Here is an 8058-nt window from a genome sequence, read left to right on the forward strand (position 1 = left end):
GCAGCACTCATTCCTCCAGGGTATAGGGCAGGACCTTTCCTAGAATGGGAGGCTTATGACCTACAATCAAACAAGGTAGGTCAGAGAATTTATGGCCCATTTTTATACAGAAATGGGGGAAGGTTAGAGTAATATGTTTAGTTTTTATGGCTAGCTTTGGGGAAAATAGGTTCTGGTTAAAATAAATCTTTATATATTCTATTGGTTCTATTCTCTCTCTATATAATATATATATACATAAATATATATTCTATTGGTTCTGTTTCTGTGGAAAACTCTGAGCAATATGATTAAGTACCAGAGTAAAAGCTGTTTTTTTTTTTTTTGAGACGGAGTTTCACTTTTGTTGCCCAGGCTGGAGTGCAATGGCGTGATCTCGGCTCACCGCAACCTTCGCCTCCCAGGTTCAAGCCATTCTCCTGCCTCAGCCTCCCAAGTAGTTGGGATTACAGGCATGAGCCACCACGCCCAGCCAAAGCTAAAGTTTTTAAGCTGGAAATGCAGAACTGTTCAATCTGAATAAGCATGTCTTCTGTTCCTCTCTGAGTTCATATTAAGCAAATTGATAACATTCTTAATTTCAACCAGAATGCCACAAAGTCCTGTAGAGGTGGGAAGTGAGAAGAATGTTTGAGTTGTCACACAGCCCGAGGGGGTGAGCATGAGAGAACACTGGGTGGTGAAGCCCAGCAGGGAACATTCACCAGTGAGGGCAACGTGGTTCATATTTCCCTCTCCCTTACATCCGGGAACAAAGATCTTCCAGCATTGAGTTTTGAGGACAGAATGTGGAGAAGTCTATGTTACTAATGGCCTGTTAGGCAAGGACAGGCTTCCTAGTCTAGATGGAAAGGATAAATGAGAATAGCATATCCCACAACAGAACACTTTTTACCAAATATAATGACATAGGCAATGAAAATATAGGTAATATAGAACTAAAACCCAAGCCCAATGTGTAATGTAGGAAAAGGCTCTATATGATAAAATTGTCTTTACTTGCCAGCCAAGCATGGTACTCATTCCTTTTTTTTGAGACAAGGTCTCACTCTATCACCCAGGCTGGAGTGCAGTGGCACAATCTCGGCTCACTGCAGCCTTGACTTCCTGGGCTCAAGTGATCCTCCCACGTCAGCCTCCAGAGTAGCTGGGACCACAGGCGTGGGTGCCATCATGCCTGGCTAAATTTTTTATTTTTATTTTTAGAGATGGGGTCTTGCTATGTTGCCCGGGCTGTTCTTGACCTCCTGGGCTCAAGTGATCCTCCTGCCTTGGCCTCCTAAAGTGCTGGGTTTACAGGTGAAAGCCACTGCACCTGGCTTTCATTGCATTTTTACAAGGGAGATAATGCAACATCTGTCTCTGCTCATAAATGAGTCACTTTCCTAAAATATGGAATTCTTTTCTAAGGAGACCTGAACTCTGCTTTTATTTCTCACAACCATTAAAGAATAATTAGCATTAACTCCTTTGAGTCTTCTGGTTTTAAACACCTCAAAGACCCTCACTAAAAGCAAGATGCATTTCCAAACCATCCACCCAAATCTCTTAATTCCAAAACAAAGATCCAAAAAATTGAAAAATGTGGGGAAGCAGGAGTCAAGTTGTAAGCCTGGTATGTCTTTTTCCTTTTATAGGTATGGCAGAGCCTGGCTAGTTGTTCACCAAGCCTGTGTCTTCCTCCTGGTTCAGAGCTAGACTACATTTCCCAGTCTCCTTGCAGTTGGTATGGTTATGTGATGAAGTTTTGGCCAGAAGAATGTGGGTAAAAGTAGTATGTGCAACTTCCCAGCCTGCCCTCCCCGCCAAACCTCCCACATGTGGTCCTCCATGCCCTTCCCTCTTTGGCAACAACCTTGGAAATCCCTTCTTGAAGATACAAGCCACAAGATGGAAGGAGCCTGGATCCCTAAGTCATTACCTGGAGGGCTGCCTGTTGATCAGAAACATCTGTGGTAAGCTGGGCATGGTGGCTGCTTGGGAGGCTGAGGTAAGAGGATTGCTTGAGGCCAGGAGTTTGAGACCAGCCTGGGCAACAAAGTAAGACAAAAAGAAAAAAAAAAACAAAAAGAAAAGAAACACCTATGTTGGACTTCAGGTGCATAAGAAATAAACTTCCCTTGTGCTAAGTCATTGCAATTTGGGGTTTTATCTGCCAAGGCAGCTAGCGAGTCCTTTACTGACACCGTGGGTGAACAGCATTGCTTTTCACTTTTAAGGTAAGACAGGGCAAGTGAACAAATTTGTTTAATCGATTGGGAATGTAATTTATAGCAATATGGCTAATATGATGAAATGCCAGATAAATTCCAAATGTGGATGTCACATAGAATTTATTATCATGAATTTGAATATATGGTAGCAGTTAAATATGACATTTCAATCCTAGATTGGTCACAGGATTTTCTCCCCAGGCACTGTGCTAGCATGTCACAAGACTGTGTGTCTGTGTGTCACATGGTCTGAAATTTTTTCATTACAGGAAGAGATTGGAATCTGTAGTAACCTGGGAGGAAAGCAGATAGCAGGATGGCTGGGGAGGAAGCTGAAGATTTCCTTTCTATGTATTTTGCCTATACTTTGGGCACATGGCCAGCAAGTACACAGTAAGTAAGAGATAAGTTAGCATGGTTTTCTATTCAGTTATCATAGAATAAACCAACACACAAACACATCATTAAAAGAACTAAGTATTGGCCGGGCATGGTGGTTCAAGCCTATAATCCCAACACTTTGGGAGGCTGAGGTGGGTGGATCACCTGAGGTCAGGAGTTCGAGACCAGCCTGGCCAACATAGTGAAACCCCATCTCTACAAAAATACAAAAATTAGCTGGGCGTGGTGGCGCAGGCCTGCAGTCTCAGCTACTTGGGAGGCTGAGGCAGGAGAATCACTTGAATCCGGGAGGCAGAGGTTGTAGTGAGCTGAGATCGCGCTACTGTACTCTAGACTGGGTGACAAGAATGAAACTTCGTCTCAACAAACAAACAAACAAAAAACTATGGATTGTTTCCTCCTCAGGATTTTTTTTTAAAAACAAATAGTTCATTTGTAAATTGGTTAAGACTTGAAGCCAATTCTCCTAATGAATCAATGTTATACAGGTTATGAGATTCCAAAGACAATATGCAAAATTACATTTAACCCATACTGCAATATATATATCAATATCTGTCTACCTAATCTCCAACATTTTTGAATTCTAGACATCTTGCAGGAAGACAAAAGTAAATAAGATGTGGTTTCTGCCCTGAAATAGCTGGCCATATGACAGGGTAGATAAAAGTAAACATGGTTAATTGTATTCTCTCCATTCTCCATTTTTTTTCTTGCCAAGAGACCCTCATTTTGTTTATTGGGGAGCAATATGCCAGACCCAGATGATGAATCAAGGTTGGTTTTAAGCCAGTGCTCCTAAATTCTGATGTGCATAAATTAGAATTAGACTCTCTGGGGGTGGAGCCAGATGTTGAAGAATCCCTCAGTGGTTCTGTGTGCAGCCAGGGTTAAGAACCACTGATCTGAATGAGTCAGTGACTACAATCCTTGTTCCACATTCTTAGCCTGCCTTGCAGCGAGGAGTGGCCATGTGCCCCAGTTCTAGCCACTGAAATATAAGGGGAGAGTTTGCTGGGGGAAGGAGGATTTGAGGCAAATTTTGCTTTCTGGACAACAAGGAAATATGTGCCTGACACTATATTTCTTCTTCCTACTGTGAACACGGGCCTGCTCTCTGGAGCAGTAGCAGCCATCTTGCAATGCCAAGTTTGGTTTGATTTTTTGAGGGCAAAAAAAAAAATAAGTAAATAAGTAAATAAATAAATAAATCAGAGTCAGCAAAATCCAAATTTGTTTTAGTTACTGTAAGTTAGATTTTCTAGCACTTACAGCTGAAAACATTCCTAACTGATAAAGGAGAGGAGATGAGAATAACAAACAGCTGGTAAGGAAAAACAGTATTTAAGGGCTGAAATAGGTAGTGCTGCATGGTTCAGAGGAGGGTGAGAAGGCAGGCTTCATGACAGGTTCAATTTAGGATTTGGGTTGGGCTTTGAGGAACAGGTAGGATTTGCATTGGAGGATGTGAGGAGGGAGGAATTACAGGCAGAGAGAGTGGCATAAAGAAGAGCATGGGAGTGGCAAAGCTGGGGTCTGTCTGGGGATTTGTGAAGAGCCAAGGTAGCTTGTGTACAACATGTAGGGAGTGAAAATGGTAGATGGTAAATCTGGAGAGTTTGGTTAATGCCACTGTAGAGGGCCTTAAAGACCAAAGTGGAGTTTGGCCTTAGCCGGGGGAGCATTAAGGAGGCAAGAAAGAAAGTGATATAATCAGAGATGCTGTTCAGAAAGATTGTCTTGGGCCGGGCATGGTGGCTTATGCCTGTAATCCCAGCACTTTGGGAGGCCGAGGCAGGTGGATCACTTGAGGTCAGGTGTTCGAGACCAGCCTGGCCAACATGATGAAATCCCATCTCTACTAAAAATGCAAAAAATTAGCCGGGCGTGGTGGCAGGCACCTGTAATCCCAGCTACTCGGAAGGCTGAGGCAGGAGAATTGCTTGAACCCGGGAGGTGGAGGTTGCAGTGAGCTGAGATCACGACACTGCACTCCAGCCTAGGTGACAGAGTGAGACTCCATCTCAAAAAAACAAAAAAAAAGATTGTCTTTGTGGCCATGTTTATGAGAGACTGTTGGAGAGGGAGATCAGAGATTGAGAAACTACCAGTTTAGTTTTCTCCAGCAGTCTAAGTGAGAGAAAAAAAAGACATGAACTAGATGCGGTTATGAAAAAGAACAAATTGAAAGGCACAGCAAAGGTGGAGTACTTGGTGGAGGTGGGGCCTTGATAAGGTTTGGCTATGTCCCCACCCAAATCTCATCTCAAATTGTAATTCGAATGGTAATCCCCACCTGTCGAGGGAGGGACCTGGTGGGAGGTGATTGGATTGTGGAGGTGGTTTCCTCCATGCTGTTCTCATGATAGGGAGCAAGTTCTCACGAGATCTGGTGGTTTTATAAGGGGCTCTTCCCCTCTTGCTCTCTTCTCTCTTGCCTGTGCCATGTAAGACATGCCTGCTTCCCCTTCTGCCATGATTGTAAGTTTCCTGAAGCCTTCCAAACCATGCAGAACTGTAAGTCAGTTAAACCTCTTTTCTGGCCAGACGTGGCGGCTCACGCCCGTAATCCCAGCACTTTGGGAGGCCAAGGCAGGTGGATCACGATGTCAGGAGATCGAGATGATCCTGCCTAACATGGTGAAACCCCGTCTCTACTAAAAATACAAAAAAATTAGCTGGGCGTGGTGGCGGGCACCTGTAGTCCCAGCTACTTGGGAGGCTGAGGCAGGAGAATGGCGTGAACCCAGGAGGCAGAGCTTGCAGTGAACTGAGATCCTGCCACTGCACTCCAGTCTGGGTGACAGAGCAAGACTCCAACTCAAAAACAAACAAACAAACAAAAACCAACTATTTTCTTTATAAGTTACCAAGTCTCAGGCAGTTGTTCATAGCAGTGTGAAAACGGACTAATATAGGCCTAATAACAACTCACCCACCCTTGCTAAGGGCTTGTCCTGGGTTTTAGAATCTGGAGATGAACTTTCTTCATGGCTTTCCCTCTGCCTGGAATATGTATCTGTTCTTGTCCTGACCCTTAGTCATTGCTTTTCTAGACTCTTCAAGGCCAGTCTTGAGTCCCACCTTAAAATCAAGAGAAGAATGGATAAACTGGTGCATCTGTACAATGGAATATTACTGTTAGAATAAGAGAAAATGGGGACCAGGACTGTAAATCTCTTGAGCAGACAAAGCCAGTTAAGCCATGGACACAAACTTGACCTTGATAAGCTAAACTTAACTTGGGCTATTTTTTTTGTAAATACCTGTATTAAAGCAAAATGAAGTTTAAGTTCAATCAGAAGCCACCAACTGACTTATATAACAAAGGACTTTCCAATGGCGGGGGGAGACCAAATAAGGCAACTATACAATCATAACCAAGCCATTATTTTCTTTGCCTTGCTTCCAAGTTACAAAAGCCTTTTCCTTGCATTCTCTTGGTAGAACCCTGAACCACTTTTGGTTTGGAGCTGCCCAATTTGTGAATTGCTGTTTGCTCAAACTCTTTAAAACATTTAATAGGACTTATCTTTTAACACTATGTAGAAATAAAAAGGAACAAACCACTGATACATGGAACAACTTGGGTGAAACTCAAATCATGCTGCAATAAGCCAGATCAAAAGAGTGCATCCTATATGATTCTATTCGTATGAAGTTCAGAAACAGGAAAAACTAATCTATAATGAGAAAAAAAAAATAGTGGTTACCTCTGGGGGTTGGGGTTGAGGACTGACTGGAAAGGGGTAAGAGGGAGTTTTCTAGGGTGATAGAGATTGGGTTATAGAAAGGTATATGTCATTATCAAAACCTGTAGGATGTTATCCTTAAGATCTGCATTTCATTATGTAAATTTTACCAAAAAAGTGAACTACAGTTAATAGGCAAGCTGAAGAATGTAGGCATGAAGAATACTGATATCTGTAACTTTAAAATGTGTCAAAATATAGGATGGATGGATGGATGGCTCCATATGTGATAAAGCAGAGATAGCGAAGTGTTAATGATAGAATCTAGGTGATAGGTAAATGGGTGCTTACTGTACAATTCTGTCAACCTTTCTGTGTGCTTGAATTAGTCATTATAAAATGTTGAGGGGTATGGCGTGGTGAGGGAGGGGGAGGAATCCCTAGTCTAAGTTTTGCCAATTCACATATCAAAAGTAAAGACAACTGGCAGTGGGAAGTCAATCTGTGGACAGTGATGGTCAACTGGAAGCCTCCTAACACCTTGTCTCTGGCCTTTTGAAGGGGACCATGACTAGGCACTGAAAAAGAGGCAGTCTAATTCAGGATCCCTTTCCCTAATTACTTTAGCTGGTAGGTGCTGAAAAAAATCTCTCTTCCCCCCAGGTTTTCCTGACTTCCAGCATCGTGAAGTCTTCCTCCTTGCAGACGAAACTCTATCCCTTTAGGCTTTGTCTTGTGTTTGTCTTTGTTGGGGCTCCTAGGCAAAGTAGAGACCATCTAATTTTTTCTTCTAATTAGATTTCACATTTGATTATTTACTACAAAGCTATTTGAAATATCACACACCAATGTGTTTTGTCTTCCCCCCCCCTTTTTTTTTTTTTTAAGAAAAAGTTTAACAGAAATGTCACTATATTTATAGAGTAACTTCCTGGCACACATGAGGTCAGCTGGGGAACAGAAAGGACAGGAGCAGATCATTAGAAATGGTCATTAAAATAATTCCCCCAGGTAACAGGAACAGCACTTCATGTGGCTTATAGGCCTTCTGTCTTCTGTTTGGCCAGGGGCTTTACTCCCCTTTATCCCCGTGAAGGCGGGGTCCTGTAATAATATCTTGGGCCAGGTGCAGTGGCTTATGCCTGTAATTCCAACACTTTGGGAGGCCGAGGCAGGCAGATCACTTGAGGCCAGGAGTTGATTATTTGAGACCAGCCTGGCCAACATAGTGAAACCCTGTCTCTACTAAAAATACAAAAATTGGCCAAGCGTGGTGGCTCAGGCCTGTAATCCTAGCACTTTGGGAGGCCGAGGTGGGTGGATCACTTGAGGTCAGGAGTTTGAGACCAGCTTGGCCAACATGGCAAAAACCTGTCTCTACTAAAAATACAAAAATTAGCTGGGGGTGGTGGTACACGCCTGTAATCCCAGCTACTGGGGAGGCTGAGGGTGAATTGCTTGAACCCGGGAGGCGGAGGTTGCAGTGGGCCAAGATTGTGCCACTGCACTGCAGCCTGGGTGACACTTGAGGACCAGCCTGGGCAACATGGCAAAACCTTGTCTCTACTAAAAATACAAAAATTAGCCCGGCGTGGTGGTGGGGGCCTGTAATCCCAGCTACTTGGGGGCTGAGGCAGGAGAATCGCTTGAACCCTGGAGTCGGAGGTTGCCATGAGCCAAGATTGCGCCACTGCATGCCAGCCTGGGCAACAGAGGGAGACTGCCTCAAAAAACAAAACAAAACAAAACAA

The sequence above is a fragment of the Pongo pygmaeus genome, chromosome 4, assembly GCF_028885625.2.
Source record: "Pongo pygmaeus isolate AG05252 chromosome 4, NHGRI_mPonPyg2-v2.0_pri, whole genome shotgun sequence".
Lineage (NCBI taxonomy): Eukaryota > Metazoa > Chordata > Mammalia > Primates > Hominidae > Pongo > Pongo pygmaeus.